The 18,000-nt window shown below is 46.7% G+C and overlaps 1 protein-coding gene and 1 long non-coding RNA gene across 2 annotated transcripts in view; one reads left to right on the top strand and one right to left on the bottom strand.

Moving 5' to 3' along the window:
* Positions 1-18,000, bottom strand: part of NME7 (NME/NM23 family member 7) — a 255,908-nt gene that overhangs the window by 490 nt on the left and 237,418 nt on the right. The gene's annotated exons all lie outside the window — the stretch shown is intronic.
* On the top strand, positions 413-17,062 carry LOC128313129 (uncharacterized). The gene is made up of 3 exons (XR_008293390.1): positions 413-8,289; positions 10,929-11,103; positions 12,249-17,062. It is a non-coding gene; the product is annotated as an uncharacterized LOC128313129 (long non-coding RNA).

Genomic DNA, 18,000 nt, shown 5'->3' with positions numbered 1-18,000 from the left:
TTCTGCCCCCGCGTGGCCGGCCGGAGGCCAGAGCGACAGGCTCATCGGAGGCCGAGACTCCAGCTCTTAGTTCAGAGCTGGACGCTCAGAGGTATCGGGCGGTGTTAACTTTGCCTAGTTTAGGAGACGCGAATTTTTGGTTCCTGCCGGTGTCTCCCTAGGTTCGTCTGTTTAAAAAAAGGGAATCTGGGGGCGCCTGGGTGGCTCAGTCGGTTAAGCGTCAGATTTCAGCTCAGGTCACGATCTCACGGTCCGTGAGTTCGAGCCCCGCGTCGGGCTCTGGGCTGATGGCTCAGAGCCTGGAGCCTGCTTCCGATTCTGTGTCTCCCTCTCTCTCTGCCCCTCCCCTGTTCATACTCTGTCTCTCTCTGTCTCAAAAATAAACTTTAAAAAAAAAATTAAAAAAAAAAAGGGAGTCTGCGGTGCAGTTGAAAAACGGAGGTTGGGTTTGAGGTTCAGTAAATGAAGGTTCACGCCTCGCTTTCTGGTTCGTGGTTTGGCCTGTGTTCTCATTCGGCCATACTTAAAAATTCGCCTTGGCGTGAAAGGAGGCAAAAGTGAGCTTTCTGAAAAACAGCCTCCAGGTAGAACTGAGCTGGAGGCTCAGGATCACTTAACCCGGCCCGGGCAATACGCACCCTGAAATCAAACTGAAACCATGGCATCGTACTCCTGAGAATGGGAGCCTCTGGCCAAGCCCGGGCGGCCCTGAGAAATGCCTCTGGCGTGGAGCGGGGGTGCCCTTCGGTCCCGCTCCCGTCTCACGACAGACCCAGAGGCCCCGGCCCCTTACGTGACAGCAGGGGTGCTTCAGAAAGAGCGGTGACAGCTCACACGCCCCCCTTGCTGCCTCGCGGTCGCGGTTACCACCCTGCCGATCTGCTTGGTTAGCCTTTAATAATACCCGGGGCCTTGCTGGTTCTGGACCAGCCAACGGTTTAATGGCAACTTCATACCAGAGGAGCACGGATTCCTCTTAACAAAAACCGCAGAGGGCACCGTGGCAACCGGCACCACAGCTCGGCCACAGTTTTCAGGAGCCTCATTTACAAGTGAGGCGATCCAGCAACGTCCGTAAACGGCGTGCCCGCGTAGAGCTGGTTTCGCGGAATGTCGCCCCCCTCACGCTCCTAGAAGTAGAAGGGGTCGCTCCTAGAACAGGAGAGGGTTCATCTCACTGGAACAACTCCTCTCCCAGGGAGCCCGTCGGTCGTAAACGAGACGTTTATAAACAGGAAGGGGGGTGGGGTGAGGTCTGGGGAAAGGAGCATACACACGGGGGACAGGGGTCTGCGTTTTTGAGGCTGTTCTAAGGTCACAACCTCAGACCCGACCCACTGCTCGCACACGTGCTATCCTGAGCCGCCGGGCACGTGGTAGCGCACGGGTGCCCTTGCGTGTGTGTGCGTGCGTGCCCGTGTGTGCGTGCGTGCCCGTGTGTGCGCGCTCTGCCCATCACTTCGGGATCCTGCCAGAGTCTTGCGTCCCCGTCCCCTCTCCGGACTGCACCAATCCCATCCCCACCCTGAACCTTAGGGTTCCATCCCCACTATGAGATTCTGGACCCGGGTTTGTATTCTTTGGCTCTGTAGATACCTGTTGACTGACTACTCGGTGCTAAGCACTCTTCTGACAGACGGGGCCCGGGGGTGGGGGGAGGGTAGATCCACGAGTGAACCAAACACACGGATCTGCCTTCTCTCCTCCGCAGGTCACGTTCTAGGATCAAATACTGCATGTTTCGGAATTGTTCTCTACGTTGATCAACTGTCTCTCCTCAGATCATCCATTTATTCCATCCCTTACTAGAGGGCACTTTTTGGGTACAGGGTTGGTGCCCTCTACCTCTGTGGCGTTCTGACATCCTGCAGAGGGGTTTTCACACAAGTCCGGTCAGCTACTTCATTCCTCGCACCGAATATAAAGCAATGAGGTTTTCAAAGGCAGCGTTTCTCAGAGGTAGGCCGAGTACCCCTTGGAACCTAGAGCGTTCGAACGACTACTGCACAGAGGAGACCGGATTCTCCCTTGAGCTTTTTTGTTTTCTTTCAACCCATCGTATCATGTTCCCCGAAGGCAGGTTTTGGTCTGGTGCTATCATGTGTTCAGCCCAGGTTAATCTGCCTTTCCATGAAAGGGGTACAAGGCCTTGGGCTCGGAACCAGCAGTCCCAAGCAATATTATCTGGCTAGAATTTAATAAGTTTTGTTTTCATTGTATTTGTTACTTTCACACAAGGACAAGTAAGACTAGTTTTCCATTTATGGCAGTAAAACAAATTTGTTCAAGTCAAACACTGAATGGATATAAAGAAAAATGGTAAAAAAAAAACAAAAACAAAAACAAAAAAAACCCACAACAAAACAAAAAAACCTTCAGCTGGTGCTCAGACAGGGTAAAACTCCTAAAAGTGAAACACAGCCAGCAAGAATTTAGGAACATGTGGCCCAAAGTACAGCATTAACAGAAGCCAAGTTTTCCCGGTTCTGTACCTGTTTGGGCAAAATCGAATCTGAACTCTATTTTAGAACAATAGCATGCCCTGTCTGCCCAAGCTTCACTTACTGCCAGAGGGAACAGCTCCAACCCCAAATTAAAAACATTATCGGTAATCAGAGACGAAAATCCAGTTATCGGAACCTTGCAGAGTCCAACGACTGCCCCAGTTCCTGGCTTCTTAAAGGATTAGTGCCACTTCTGTATCGGTGCGTGCCTGGCCCGGGGAGGAGAACTAGGTGAGGTTACTTTGAAACTTCAGGACTAAGGACCTCATGAATACAGAGGGAAACTACCCAAGGAACAATCGAGAGCAGTTTGAATCAAGTCAAGTGATCTGGGTTTCAAATTCAACAGGGAGAACGCGCCTCTCCCTTTTCTATGTTCTTAAAGAGGGAGCCAGCACGGACCCGACACGGGCGCGTTATCCTCCATCCTGTGGGCCCTGCACCGGGAGAGCCGTCGAAAGAGAGCGAGCGAGCCCGCTACTCTCTGGGTTCCTGCCTGCAATTAGTGTTCCTACCCTACCCAACGTGAAACGAAGAGGGTTGGGCCAAGGCAGATAGATACCTTGGCTCATGTTTTAATTTTGCATGATCCTCTCAAAGACCGTCAGCATTCAGTCTGCTCGGAGAAGTTAAGTATCTCATTAAGAGGTGCTGACTCTTACGACGGAACCCAGCTATTTGATCAGCCACAAATGAATGCCGCACCCTAAGAAAAGGCCCATCCTGCAATAAAACTGTGACCCAGTATCTCCAGCTGGATTCGCCACAAAGCCTTTAAGATACTGGATTTTCATAAGATCAGGACTTTTCCAGGCAGTTTGTCAAGGGCTGCCTTTTCCAGGGAAACGCGTACCTTCCTCTAGCGCGGGCCCTTTGCAGACCGGGAAGGGGGCCGGCACAGGGTGACTGGAAACCCAGTTACTCAGCCAGCTACAGTGCCTGGGAGTCACTGGGTCAGTCCTCCGGTTTAAGGGCTTCAGGATCCACTATTTCCTTCCCGTGAAGGGCGGCCCTTCAGTGCCCATAGCTTCTTACGGCGATTTGCGGTTATTACAGGAAATAATAGGAGAGGCAGGGAGGAGTCCTGCAGAAATGGGGGGACGATCCATTCCTCTGATGAGGAGCCAGGGTTCTAAAGTGACCAGTGGGTGAGGATCAGGCCTTGGGGGCAGGTTCTGGTGATTCTGCACTGGGGCCTCTGGGCAGCAAGGGAACAATAGAAAGCTAACAGGCACTTCGGGGTCCTACCGTAGAAAAGGGAACACGACGTGAGAGGTCTGTGGCCACAGAGACACCTTGGACTAGAGCTGGCCTCTCTTCTCTTCTTGCATTCACAAAGTTCTCCGGAGCCACTTCCTCTGTGCCCAGCGTTGACCGTGAACTCGGGGAGGGGAGTATCCAGACAAGGTCCCTGTTCTGTACTTTTTGCCTTCACATTTCCAAATACCTTAACCGGCCTAAACGACTCTTATCTGCGCTTCATTTCCTTTCCCTCCTTCTGCCAATCGTCCACACAACTAACACAGCGAACACACCCACCTGGGATAAATAACCCAGTGACGCGTGAGTCCTGGACCTCAGAAACCTCGTATCCTGGAAGGAGGAAAACCCGGGTCGTCAAATCAAATTCCTACAGCGTGCAACAGCGCAAATGGAAATAATTAGCTGTCGGCGGGACACAAAACCTTTCGTACGGGGGTTAACATTCGACTTGAGTTTGGATGTAGACGAGGGGAACAGCGAGCTGTAGCGGAATACGCAGCCGCCTGTGCTCACGGGCCACGCTGCTGAGCTGAGTAACACCCCCCCCCCCCCACCTCCGCACAGAGCCGGGTCCAGGGGCGCGGGTCCCCTGGCTTCAGGGCGCTCGCGGAGTCAGTGGTACCGCGATTTCCACGCGCACCTGCAACTCTAAGTCTCTTGGCTCTTCGTCTCCCACGGAGCAGAACCTGCATTTGCTCACGACTGTATCCACATTGTGGAAAATTCTCCAACGGATAACTCTTAAGTCTTCTCTAGCTGCTTCAAGTGTAGACTCAGCAGAAGCTTCTAAGGAATTTCTCATTTCTGCCCTGACTACATACAGTGTGTAGCAAAAGCTAGTGACTTCCAGTCCTGTCCACCACGAGCGCCGTGCGACTACTGGTAACGCAGCGAGCATGGAATCTCTTTGCAGTGACTAACTCTGACTTTGTCGCGGAGTCTGCCTAGGCTCTTCCATGGACAGGTGACTCGGGCACTTTGGAGGTAGAGCGTGGCCACCTATTTTCCGGTGGTTCTTAAAGGTTGGCTGGGCATTGAAGATGCCTGTGGGGTTACTTTCTTCCTTTTAAGTAAGAGTCTATATGTGTTCCAACCTATACAGAACTTCTCTCTCCCAGTGTCACGGAGTTCAGGCACCGAATCAGAATGCTTGTCCCTGTGCCGTTTTTCTAGACAGATTCTCACATAAAATCTAGGCAATCTGAATTTGATTGCGGCACAATTTTGCTGGTGTTCCAGTAATACAACAGTGATCTTTAAATACACCAGCCAGTTCGGCAGAAAAACGACTCTCCACTCACTCGGGCCCCTTCCTGCCAGGGATGGTGCGACAGGAGGGGCCACGAGCTGGGAGGGCCAGGCCTGGTTTACTGTTCCTTCTGCTCTCCCTCTTGAAATTCTTGTTTTGGGACAAGGGGCCCTACGTTCCATTCTGAGCCAGTTCTGTTTACATCCACGGGCCTCTGGGGTAGCGCACGGAGGGCTACCTTTGTGTGGTTTGCCTATAGGCTGGGTGCAAAAGGTGGTCGAAAGGGCTGCTTTGAAAACAAGTGGCCCACAGATCTTTGGTGCGAGCTGCTGGCTGGGGGGAGGCCGAGGCCGGAAGGCTCGCCTGGAAAGGAAGAGAGGCCGGGAAGGCTTGCTGAAGCCTTGGGGCAGGGGTGAAGAGCAGAGGCCACAGGCCGGCCTCGCACACACAAAACTCCAATCCCGCCTGAACCTGGGCTGGGCTCCCTCTCCCTCTCTGTCTTTCCTCTCCAAGCCACCACCTATTTTCCGCTCCCCAGTACAGCGCCGGGACGTAGGCCATGGTAAGGAAAGAGATAAGAGCTAAAGGAAGGCTGGGATTCTCCGGACGGAAGGGCTCAGAGGGACACAGCCAGCCTTGACAGAAAGGAGATGAGCAATCGATCCTTGCCCCGCTATGGCCGCCACGGAGCCCAGGAGGTGCTTGGGCTGTGGATGCACCCCGCAAATCTGTTTACTGGCTACAGGAAATAATGCTGAAAAATGACAGTTTCACATGAAAATGCCCATGCATTTCAGTAATTCTCTACACCAGTGTGCTCCAAGCTCTCTCGTCAAGCCCTCTTGTTTTCTCACTGCCATCCACCAATGACAACGACCCCCTTTTTGAAGCTGGAAGGTAATTCTTCCTCAACCCAGAATAAGGTGGCACGGACTTTTTACTGGAAAGACATACCTTCTTTTCTAATATAATTAAAGACGCAGCAGTCCTTTCCAGAAGTTCACTCTAAAATTGTGTTACATGACTCATTATCTGGCCTCTTCTGCCTGGATGGTGGTTTTGGTTGTAGCTTAGTCCCTCCCCGGCCCTCAAAAACTCTAAAAATATGAATAGACGTTTGTCACTTACGTTTCCCTCTCCCTCCTACTCCCAATGATTAAAAGAGTCCACTCTGCGAGTTACCATAGCTCAGTGTGAGCTACGGATAGCTGTTCGATATTTCCATCACCTCTCCTTTACAAACGGACTCCTTGCTGCATGTGCTTTAACAGATTATCGTGTGCAATACTTACAACTCATTTTTCAAAGTAGAAATTCTTAGTCCCGTTTTTCCAGTTGATGAGCTGGAGGCTTTTAGAGCTGACACTTTTTGTCCAAGGGCACAGAACTCTGTCTAGTGCCTCTGGCTCTGCCTGGGCTGGTTAAGTGCTCCCACGACGGGGGAGCCAGCTTATTGGGGTCTGACTCTGGGCCTTGCCATTTCCTGGCTGGATGACCTTGAGGAAGTCACATTACTCCTCTATTTCCCAGATCCCGTATCTACAGTACAATGATCCCTATTATATAGGGTTAAGGAAAGCATTTAAAACAGTACTGGCAGGGGCGCCTGGGTGGCTCGGTCGGTTAAACGTCCGACGTCGGCTCAGGTCGTGATCTCACGGTTCGTGGGTTCGAGCCCCGCGTCGGGCTCTGTGCTGACAGCTCAGAGCCTGGAGCCTGTTTCAGATTCTGTGTCTCCCTCTCTCTGTGACCCTCCCCCGTTCATGCTCTGTCTCTCTCTGTCTCAAAAATAAATAAACGTTAAAAAAAAAAAAATAAAATAAAATAAAACAGTACTGGCATGTAGTGAATAGTATGTAATAAATATCCTTACTGCTGGCCCTCCAATGTGCTCACAATGCTGTGGTCCATCCCGCTGTACGTCGATGAAGCCATGGGTTTCTAAACAACTTCAGCAAACTCCGAGAAACAAAACCGCTGGGGCCATTCCTGCCCTCCAGAGGACAACCTCACAATTAATCAGGCCATGAATGACAGAGGCAGATAGAAGACGTTTGCAGAGACAGTAGAGACGCACGAGAACCAAATGCAACATGTAATCCTTAACCGGGTCCAGACCAGAAGCATTTTCTTTTTTTTAATTTTGCTGCAAAAGACGTTTATGGGTGAAACTGGTAAGATTTGAATGTCTGGACAGAGATAGCAGTACTATATGAATTTCCTGGTTTCTGATGGTTGTTCTGTGGTGACAGAAGATAAAACACAATGGTATGGGAATTCCGTGGGAATTATATATGTACCTTACAGTCAAATATATAGAGAATGATATTAATACCCACACATGTGCACAAAGCGAGAGAGCGAGCGAGAAGAGGGGACAACTGGTAAATCGTGACACAGTAAAACATTAACATTTGGGGAATGTGGGTAAAGGGTGAGGGTGCTGAATCTAGGCTTTGGAAGAGCTGAGTTTCGTTCTAGCCACCACGTCCTCGTGCTCTTAGGCAACTATGTTACACTCTCTGAGCCCGTTTCGTCATCTAAAATTAGGGACAATAAAATCTGCCTCATTGGGACGAATGTATCCGTAAGTTTATAGGTGGGTTTACAAGGATGCAGCCCAATGAGCAAATCACAAATTTACACGGAGCAGCGCGGGCCGGGCTCTTCTAGAAGTCAGAGAAAAGCTAAGGGCCCCCCCACCCCAGGGGTGGGGGTGGGGGTGGGGAGAGCAGCTCAGCTGGAATATCAGGGGAGAACACTCAGATGAACTTGGCACTTGACATTAGAAATTCATTTCTGCCAATTCCCCACAGAAGAAAGGTTTTTGGACAGAGAACATATCCTATTCTTAATTTTTTTTTTTTTTTTTTACAGGAGAAAAGAAAATGTAAATACGACGAGGCATTCTTGAGATTAATGATTTTCAATCTGCCTCTACATCAGAATCACCCTTTGGAGCTTTAAAAGATAAATACATGCTTGGGCCCTACCCCAGGAGAACCTGACTCATCTGGTCTTGGGGAGGTCCTGAACATTCATATTTTCAAATGGCTCCACAGATGCTTCTGATGTTCACTGGGGCTGCAGACGACTGCCCTAGACAGAGTCACTGAGAGTCGGCGCCCCAGAAATCAGGGCTGGAACGAAGCCCATCGGATGTTGTCGTAAGCGATCCGAAGGAAAGAATGCAACCTATCAGTTACCTCGGCTTTTGCTGGTATTCGCGGTACCCTGGGGGCCCCCGACAGGAGCGGCATGCCAAGGAGACGGGTAATTGGCCTCACACAATGAAATGGGGTGTGTGGGCAAAATGCAGGCAGTGAACTTGAACAGGGTCGTCTGGGTGTTCACAGGAAAGAAATCAAGGCAGGCTCCCAGAGTGAGTTCTATAAACAACCCACAGTGACTCGGGAAGGGATGGCGGGATGTGTTCTGTTGTTTCCCCAAGGACTTGGGCCTATGGGGCAGGTGCTGTCTAGGGTACCATCACCGCAGGCTGACCTCATAAAGGATACTGGAAATGAAAGCCAAAGAATCATGGTGCCCTTAAGCGACGAGGACGACGACACGGGGTGTTTGTTTCCTGGGAAGTTCTTGTTCTCCATGTAGTACACATACATACACGCTATACTGCGTACTTCATGCACAATGCAGTTAGAAAAGCTCCGAGACGAAAACAACGGAATTAGAAAATAGCGACTAAAATTACTTAGAAGATGGGACCTTGCTTTTATAAAGACATATAAGAAAAGTAAACAAAAAAACCTCTCAGATCAGATACAAGCTGCCAGGATGTCTAATCAGAATTTATTAGACAACAAGGGGAGTAGGAGTGGACTTTTTCGCTTGAATCTGGAAAGGAACGTTGAGAGCAAACGTTGAGGTCATTTAAGGTGTAAGGAAAAAGTGACTTCCTTATATCCAAAGATTTGAAAGTTTGAAATGTCCAGGGATTATATTTTGAAAAAATCTTTGAAGGGCAAGCTGGAGATGTTCAAGAGATGGTCTTCACCTCTGAGAGTACATGTTATGAAAGGCAATTGCCCTATTTTTCCATAGGCCATTCTTTTTAAAAAAAAAAAAATTTTTTTTTAAATGTTTATTCATTTTTGAGAGACAGAGACAGAGCACGAGCAGGGGAGGGGCAGAGAGAGAGACACAGAAACCGAAGGAGGCTCCAGGCTCCGAGCTGTCAGCACAGAGCCTGACGCGGGGCTCGAACTCACTGACCATGGGATCACGACCTGAGCTGAAGTCAGACGCTTAACCGACCGAGCCACCCAGGCACCCCCCCCCCCCCCCCCCCCCGCCATAGGCCATTCTTGACTGTTACCAGCAAAAAAGTTACCCTGGGCTCAATACATTTGTGTGAAATTTTAAGCTTCTTATGATGTACTTGAAGAGTCTGGTGCACAGTTGCCGGTAAAGTGAGTGGGAACGGTGGGCCGAGCCGAGGTGGCCAGTGGTCCTGGTGGGGAGACACGAGGAGGAGGAGGAGGGGGTGGGGGGAGACGAGTCACCAGCAAATGCTAGGAAGACAGGGGGGCTCCCAGCCGTCCTGGGCTCCATCCACCGCCACTGTCGCGCAGCGTCCCCGAGGACCACTTGCTCCCCAGTGAAAACCTCAGTCGGCTCCCTACTTCCCACCGTATGACACCAAGTCTAAGTGCTGGCTTGGCTTTCATAAAGCCCGACGATGCAGCTGCTAAGACCAGCAAGCTTTTTGTTCCAGTCGCTCTTCCTTTCCTGCCACTCAAAAGCAGAGAAAGGACTTCACCACTTGAAATATCCTTTCTTTTACACCCATAGCTCCTGCAGGGCGAGGGATGCCCTCTTCCCTCTTCCTACACTCCCCACCTGGGCACATGCAGTAGAGGTCATAAACGCTCGCGGAGTCCGTGCCGCAGGGTGTGTTTTCCAGTCTCTTCTTCACACCCTCATCACCCGCTCTTTATCCAAGCTGACGATAGGCTAAAAAGAGGCTTCTCACATAATCTCCATCGTTGCCCCCGCCAGTCATGCTGAGGTAACGGTAACAAAAGCTGACATTTATGAACAGAATGGAAAGGGCCCTGTTCCTATGCCGGCAAAAGGCTCGTTCGCAGTGAACAATTCAGGGCAGTAAAGAACTGGAAAGGATCTCAGGAGGGAAAGGAGTGAGTGGCTATATTCCTATTAAAAAAGGCAAGTGAATAGGGCTTCCAGAAAGAGACAAGTATGACAGAGACATGCTTCAATGCTGTTTCTATCAAGACTTCATCTTAACTTATTTTTAAACAAGAGTATCCCTGGCCCATAAATACTCGACTTCTTTGAGTTTTGCAGATAACTTAAAACAGTGAATTATCTAAAGCTTTATCAGTTTAAAGATTTCACTTAGAATAGCTTGGTTTTTAGTTTACAGCCTTATTCTGAATTTGCCTTATCCCCGTTAAAAGTCTAGATAATTTATGTTTCATATTCTCTTAAAGTACTCGGAACAGCAATGTCAAAGGCTAAACCAGAACTCAACCAATTAAAATAATGGCCTCTACTACCTGCAGACTCTTCTGGTGCGGTTTTAAAGATTAACGTAGACACATTCAAGAAGTATGGCTTCTGTCTTTGGAAACTTTACAGGCGAGAAAGATGGCGTTGTTTCAAGATAATAACCATGATGACAGAAATAACGCCGCTGAAAATAATGTGGTAGAGATTGCCAGTGCATTCTTCATGCCCGTTCTTTTAAGAGAGTTTTGATTTCGTTGGGAGAAGCCAAGTGCAAAGCCTTCATTACCCATGGGTGGAGGGGAGGCCCGTGACTGATTTCAGAGCAGTGTCACGTAAGCGAAAGTTGTCGGGTAGGGCTTTTCCAGGAAAGCTCCTTAAAAGCAGGCACACTCAGCTGGTAGTATCTTTTTGCCCTTTAGCCTTCAGTTCTTTCTGCCGGGGCCGAGCACACGAGGCCACGGCAGAGCGGCCCCCTTGGACCTCAGAGGCAATCACGAGGGAAGGGCCAAGATTACCGCAGTGACCTCAGGCCTGAATTCTTGAGCTGCTGAACCAGAGCCTGTCATGGCCCTGCCTCTTCACTTCTTGTGAAAGGTAAGAAAACCTCTCCCGATAAGAGAACTTCTCCTTTGTGCTATTGTTGGCATTTCTGTTCCCAGCAGCCGAATTCTTAGCAGATATCTACAAGGAACAGTAATGACCGCGACAATGACGGTTACCGACAGCGAGAGCGCTGTTCTAAACGCTTTGCAATCATTATCGCTTTTAATAGTCGCGATTCTCCCTGGCCTACGATAGTTATCTGCGGAGGACGGTCCTTGAACCGCTCTTGGGTTCTTGAACCTTCAGCCCGAGCTGAAGTCCAGGCCCCACAGCTAGCCAAGAAGCAGAGTTCGGGTTGGGGTCGCGCCAGCTCACTTGAACCACACGTGCTGTGCCTTCTGCCGCCCGCTAAGAAGTGAAGTCAGTCCACCAAGGGGCTCAGCTGAGGTTCTGGGCCCACGCGAGCTGTTTTCCGGTGCTCTTCTCCTTTACGCTAAACACGCACTGCCGATTAAGCATCTCCAATAAAGACTCCTAAAACATACAAACCTAATGCTTATCAAACAAACAGAGTGAAGTCCGATCCAGTAATTGCGAAAAGAAAAGAAAATCTTCCCTACGGGAGGACTCGGATCCACCTGTCCCATTCCTGCCCCATTCCTTGCACTTGGTCAGCCAAAGTATTGTAGCTGGACCTCACCCTCGGTCTGGAAGGGTCTGGCAGCAGACCTCTCTTCGCTGATTTACTCAATCCTTATCCTTTTAGATGAAATCATCACCGAGGGAGCTAATCAGCGGCAGCTTCATCAGTGTTTTCTGCGGCACAGATACCACAGCCGCCCCCTGGGACCCCTGACTCCCTAACACGGGTGGAAACGATCTGCCTTCACTGGGACACACTTGGGTTGATTTTGAAAAAAACAAAACAAAAACAAATCACTCTGAAGCTGCCGATGAGTTTTCAGAGGCCTTTCCAAGGATGGAATGACCTTTCTGATCAAAACTGCGCTTTCAATCAATCGCAACAGTAAACTGGAGGGAAATTTTGAAATACTGGCTAGGATAGTTAGGTCCACTGCCAAATAATTGAATAGTTTGGAAAATCAGAATCCCAGAACTGAAGCCCTGAGAAAATTCCACGTCCTCCCCTCAGTGACATTACTTTCTCCTTGTTATGTGCTCTCCATTTCTTAAAGACGAAACCCAGGAGAAAACGCCGATGTTTGACACTTTCTGTCGTCGAGCTCCACCTTAGACGTGTAAAACCAGACGTGCGTGTGACAGATCCAACCAGAAGGAGGCGGCACCAGTTACCTACGGATTCTGGTCTCCGTCTCCCTCTAACCTCCTCTCTATCCTGCCACTGGCATTTTCTTCCATCGCTCCCGATTCAGAAAACAGGGCGCAGGCCCTTCACAACCCGGTCCAAGTCAACTGTTCCGAGTTCTAGCAAAACGCCTCAGTCCACTGATACCTGGTCAGACTAACCAGCTAAATTGAGCGGTCTGAGCTTCGTAGGTAAAAGATTCACCGAAGGACATAAACCACCAAAAAGAAAATCACTTCTTACACCAAAGGCAGAAAGATCAACTCTCTGTCGCTTGGGACTCTCTTTCTTTTGAAAAGTTTTAAAACATCTTATAGCACAAAAGGGAAAATGCTTTGCTATTTTGGGCCGCTTCTTTCACTCTTGTAAATGACATCTGCAATGTCAACATTCAGCGAGAACTATTCGGAATTTGGCACTTTTAATTCATGTGAAAATGCCAATTCCACTGAGTAAAGAAGATATTAAAGTTATATTCAACATAAAGTGCAAATATTTCATCAAAGTGGGTTCAGGATAAAAATGTTAATTATATGTAAAAATTAAATACCACCTTATGAATCACTTGTCTTGGCATCATGGAAAATTTTTCAGCCTTCTCCAACAAGAGTGTCAGATCTTGGGAACAGTAATTCATAAATGGCCTGATTCCACCATGAGTCAGAGTGACTAAAATACTCTGGATACACGTTTCACTTATTTATATTGTTGGGTCAAAACCACAGTTTATTTAATTAGCTGTGTTGGTAACATTTTTTGAAAGAGCTCCGTTTACCACTTTGTACCCTCTCAGTGTGCCCCCGTGTTGTTGACACAAGAGACTGCGTAGACAGGATTAGCGGGGGTACTGTGGGTACCCTAAGTCTTCACAACCCACAAAAGGAAGCTCAATGAAATAGGCAGTCACCATGATTCGATTAAAATGGAGCTTCTTCTCTTGAACAAATGGTCTGGGCACCAAGGCAAGACCTTACTGAATCTTTGACCCTGGGAATTCTAAAATAATCTCTTTCAGTGAACAGGGATATTATATTGAAACCTGAAATTATGGGAGATTAGGAGAATGGAGCTTTTTTTTTTTTTTAATGCTTATTTATTTTTAAAGAGAGGGCAAGAAAGCGAGTGGGGAAGGGGCAGAGAGAGGGGGAGAGAGAGAACCCTAAGCAGGCTCTGGGCTGTCAGCATGGAGCCAGACGTGGGGTTCAAATTCACAAACCGTGAGATCATGACCTGAGCTGAAATCAAGAGTCAGATGTTTAATCAGCTGAGCCACCCAGGCGCCCCAAGAATGGAGCTTAATTAACAAAACCAAGCCATAAAAATCTAGAGTTTTAACATAACCTCTTTTACTTCCTTTGAAAATTGGAGTCCTTCAGATTATAGAAACTTAATCTCTGGTTTAAACTTTAGCGCTAAATATGAGCCAAAGGCTTAAGGACCCTGAAGCTAAGATTAAATAAGCACTTTTTCAAATTAGCCTTGATGGTTGTTACATTCATAAAATCTTGGAAGAAGAGCTAGTAATCCATGTTGTTTTATCCTTTTAACTCATCGATGTTTCTCTTATTTGTGTTTTTTTTTTTATTTTTTTTTAACGTTTATTTATTTTTGAGACAGAGAGAGACAGAGCATGAACGGGGGAGGGTCAGAGAGAGGGAGACACAGAATCTGAAACAGGTTTCAGGCTCTGAGCGGTCAGCACAGAGCCCGACGCGGGGCTCGAACTCACGGACCGCGAGATCATGACCTGAGCCAAAGTCGGTCGCTTAACCGACTGAGCCACCCAGGCGCCCCTCTTATTTGTGGTTTAAAGTTAGCAGTGGAGGGGATCTTCTGAGGTCTTTAGTGACAACTGGGACTTTACCATGTTTCGACTTTCGAAATTGATACTCAAAATAATAAATAAAAAATATTGATCTCTACCCGCACAGTTACTGCCTATTATTTTGGTCTAGGTATATCGATTTAAATGTGAAGCAACGCTTCTAAGTTGGGGCAAGGTGAATCTAATCTTTGAAAATGTGAGGGCAGAAAAAATGCCCTAGAGGCCCGCATGACAGTTCCTGTATGGCTAAAATATCATCTATGTAAATGAGGAAAACTAATAGGTATTCACCCGAGTGGAATGTAAAATTAGCCATAAAATCTCTGGCTGTGAAATGCTTATCATTTCATTAGCTATTGTTCCCAAAGGACTAGTGAAAATCCCTATATGTCACTTTGAAATAAAAAAAAAAAAAAAAAAAAAAACAACTTTGATTTCCTTTTTACTTCTAAATCTGCTGTTTATATCTTTCTTTTAAAAACCGTATCCTCGTTTGGATGACCGTGGGAAGGCACGGGCTAAAAATGAAAATTTCTTAACCTACGGTTTCATTTAAAATATTGTTGGCCTGGCATTGCAATGTTAGTTTCAACGCCCAGTGATATTTTACGGGATAGCCATTAAGTAATGAAACTTATTTCCATAATCTATCACTGGTTCCCTTTACTGTGCTGTTAAATACCACTAGGGTTTTAGTGCTGAGACGTTTCAGGAACTTATCATTCAGATGTGGTACACAGAGAAGTTTGGTTTATAAAGAAAACCTTTGTTTTCATTTCATTCCTAATCAGTAGACATGCTTCATTAGGCCCCGCTTGACTCACAGAATTCTCGGTGGCGCTTCTAAGGTTAAATCACAGCAAAGAATTATTGGCATAAAGGTGGTTCTGCTGAAAGCGGCCGGGTTCTAGAGGACCTGCCTCGCTACCAGGAAAATGCCATCCAAATCCGTCTTGTGAATTGTGAATCCATCGTTTCTTGTGAAAAGTATATTCGTAGTTTCTACTGTGCTTCTCACAGCTGCCGGCAGCCAGATGGCACTTTTTGTTATAACTGAGATACTGGATGAGGAACTCCTCACTCCTTCCACAGAGGTTCCACTGGCAACCGCTGATATTTTTTTTACTGTCTCCGTGGTTTTTGCCTTTTCCAAAGGGCAAGTATCCATGAAGAGATAATCCACATCATATTTTGTGGGTATCAACAATCTACAAGCTGATTCTAAAGTGTATACAGAGGAGCCAAAAGAAGACCCAGAATAGCCAACATAATATCGAAGGAATAAGAACAAAGTGGGAGGACTAATGCTACCTGACTTCAAGGTCTACCACGAAGCTACATCAACCAAGACAATATAGATAAATGAAAAAATATATAAGCCGAGACACAGGCCTACATAAACACAGCCAAGTGTTCTTTGACAAGGAAGCAGAGGCAGCACAAAGGAGCAAAGACAGTCTTTGCGACAAATAGTGCTGGAACTGAACATCCACATGCAAAGAAAATAAATAAATAATAAATAATAATCCAGACACGGATCTTACACCTTCCACAAAAATTAACTCAAAATGGAGCAGAGACCTAAACGCAAAACACAAGAGTATAAAAACCCTAGAAGATAATCTAGAAGAAAACCTAGATCGACCTTGGGTATGGTGATGACTTTTTTTTTTTTTAATGGTGATGACTTTTTAGATACAACACCAGAGATACGATCCATGAAACAAACAACTGATAAACTGGAATTCATTAAAATCAACATCTTTTGCTCTGCAATAACAGTGCCAGAAGAATGAGAAGGCAAGCCACAGACTGGGAGAAAATATTTGTAAAAGACACATGTGACAAAGGACTGTTGTCGAAAAGATACAAAGAACTTTAAAACTCAACAATAGCAATGCAAATAAAACATGGGCCAAAGACCGTAACAGACACCTCACCAAAGAACACATACAGATGTGCACGTCATACGTCATCAGGGAAATGCAAATTAAACCAACAATTAGATGCTACTCCTCCCTGTGAGAAGGGTCAAAATCTAAGAACACGGACAACAGTAAATGCTGGTGAGACTGTAGAGCATCAGGAACTCTCATTCATGGCTGGTGGGAATGCAAAATGGTAGAGCCACTTGAGACGACAGCTGGACAGTCTCTTACAAAACTAAACACACTCTTACCACGTGATCCAGCAACCGCACTCCTTGGCATTCGCCCAAAGGACCTGAAAACTTACGTTCATACCAAAGCCCGTATGTAGATATTTGTAGGGGTTTTATTCATAACGGTCAAAACTTGGAAGAAACCAAGATGACCTTCAGTAGGTGAATGGGTAAGTAACCTGTGGCACATCCAGACAATGGAATATTATTTGGTACTAAAAAGAAATGATCAAGCCATGAAAAGACATAAAGGAAACTTAAATACTTACTACTAAGTGAAAGAAGCCAATCTGAAAAGGCTACATACTGTAGGATTCCAAACATATATCATTCTGGATAAGGCAAAAACCATGGAGACAGTAAAAAAAATATCAGTGGTTGCCAGGGGCTGGGGAGAAGGAGGGGTGAATACACAGAGAACAGAAGATATTTAAGGCACTGAAACTACCCTGTATGATATCGTAATTGTGGCTACATGTCATTATATGTTTGTTCGACTCACAGAATGCACAGAACAAAGGTGAGCTCTAACGTAAACCAGGTTCCTTAATTGTAACAAATGTACCACTCTGGTAGGGGATGTTGATAATGGGGAGGCTATGTATGTGTGGGGGCAGAGGGTAACAAAAAATCAATCTACCTTCCACTCAATTTTTCTGTGAATCTAAAACTGCTCTAAAGAATGACGTCTAGGGGCGCCTGGGTGGCTCAGTCGGTTAAGCATCCGACTTCGGCTCAGGTCACGATCTCGCGGTCCGTGGGTTCGATCCCCGTGTCGGGCTCTGTGCGGACCGCTCGGAGCCTGGAGCCGGTTTCCGATTCTGTGTCTCCCTCTCTCTCTGCCCCTCCCCCGTTCATGCTCTGTCTCTCTCTGTCTCAAAAATAAATAAACGTTAAAAAAAAAAATTAAAAAAAAAAAGAATGACGCCTATTAAACAACAGCACCAACAAAAAAAGTATAATGTTCATAATGCTAGATCATTAACTCATTATTTAGTACCATGTGATCCATTAAATTATACACAATACTATTTTGCCTGTTGTCATTTTATATGTAATAGTTTCATTTTCTTAAAATGTTAGCTCCGTGAGATCAGACACTGAATCTTACATAGTCTTTCCCCAGTGATATATCCAAAGCTTTTGGCAAAGAACTTTTAAGGTCCTTAAATAAAACGTGACGCAAAGAAATAATACAATGAAGGAAGTTTTCTGAATTTTAAATGTAGTTAAGTAGGTGTCCAAGAAATATTTTTTTGAATAAATACATGTGAATAACAACAGATGTTTCCAATCTTTTTTTTTTTAATTTTACATTTATTTATTTTTGAGAGACAGAGTGAGACAAAGTAAGAGTGGGGGAGGGACAGAGAGAGAGGGAGACACAGAATTCTAAGCAGGCTCCAGGCTCCGAGCTGTCAGCAGAGCCCGACGCGCTCGAACCCACAGATTGTGAGATCATGACCTGAGCTGATGTCAGATGCTTAACCGACTGAGCCACCCAGGCACCCCTCAATTTTCTTGACCCTAATCATTTTAAATTTCAGTTTCTCATACGGACTCTGAAGATAAGCGTCCTTCCTATGAAATGTGATTGGTCGGAAAACATGAAAAAGAGAATGAAATAAAGGTAGT

This window comes from Acinonyx jubatus, chromosome E4, assembly GCF_027475565.1.
Source record: "Acinonyx jubatus isolate Ajub_Pintada_27869175 chromosome E4, VMU_Ajub_asm_v1.0, whole genome shotgun sequence".
Taxonomy (NCBI): domain Eukaryota; kingdom Metazoa; phylum Chordata; class Mammalia; order Carnivora; family Felidae; genus Acinonyx; species Acinonyx jubatus.
Note: the sequence above shows the minus strand (reverse complement) of the source record. Positions and strands in the feature narration are given on the sequence as shown.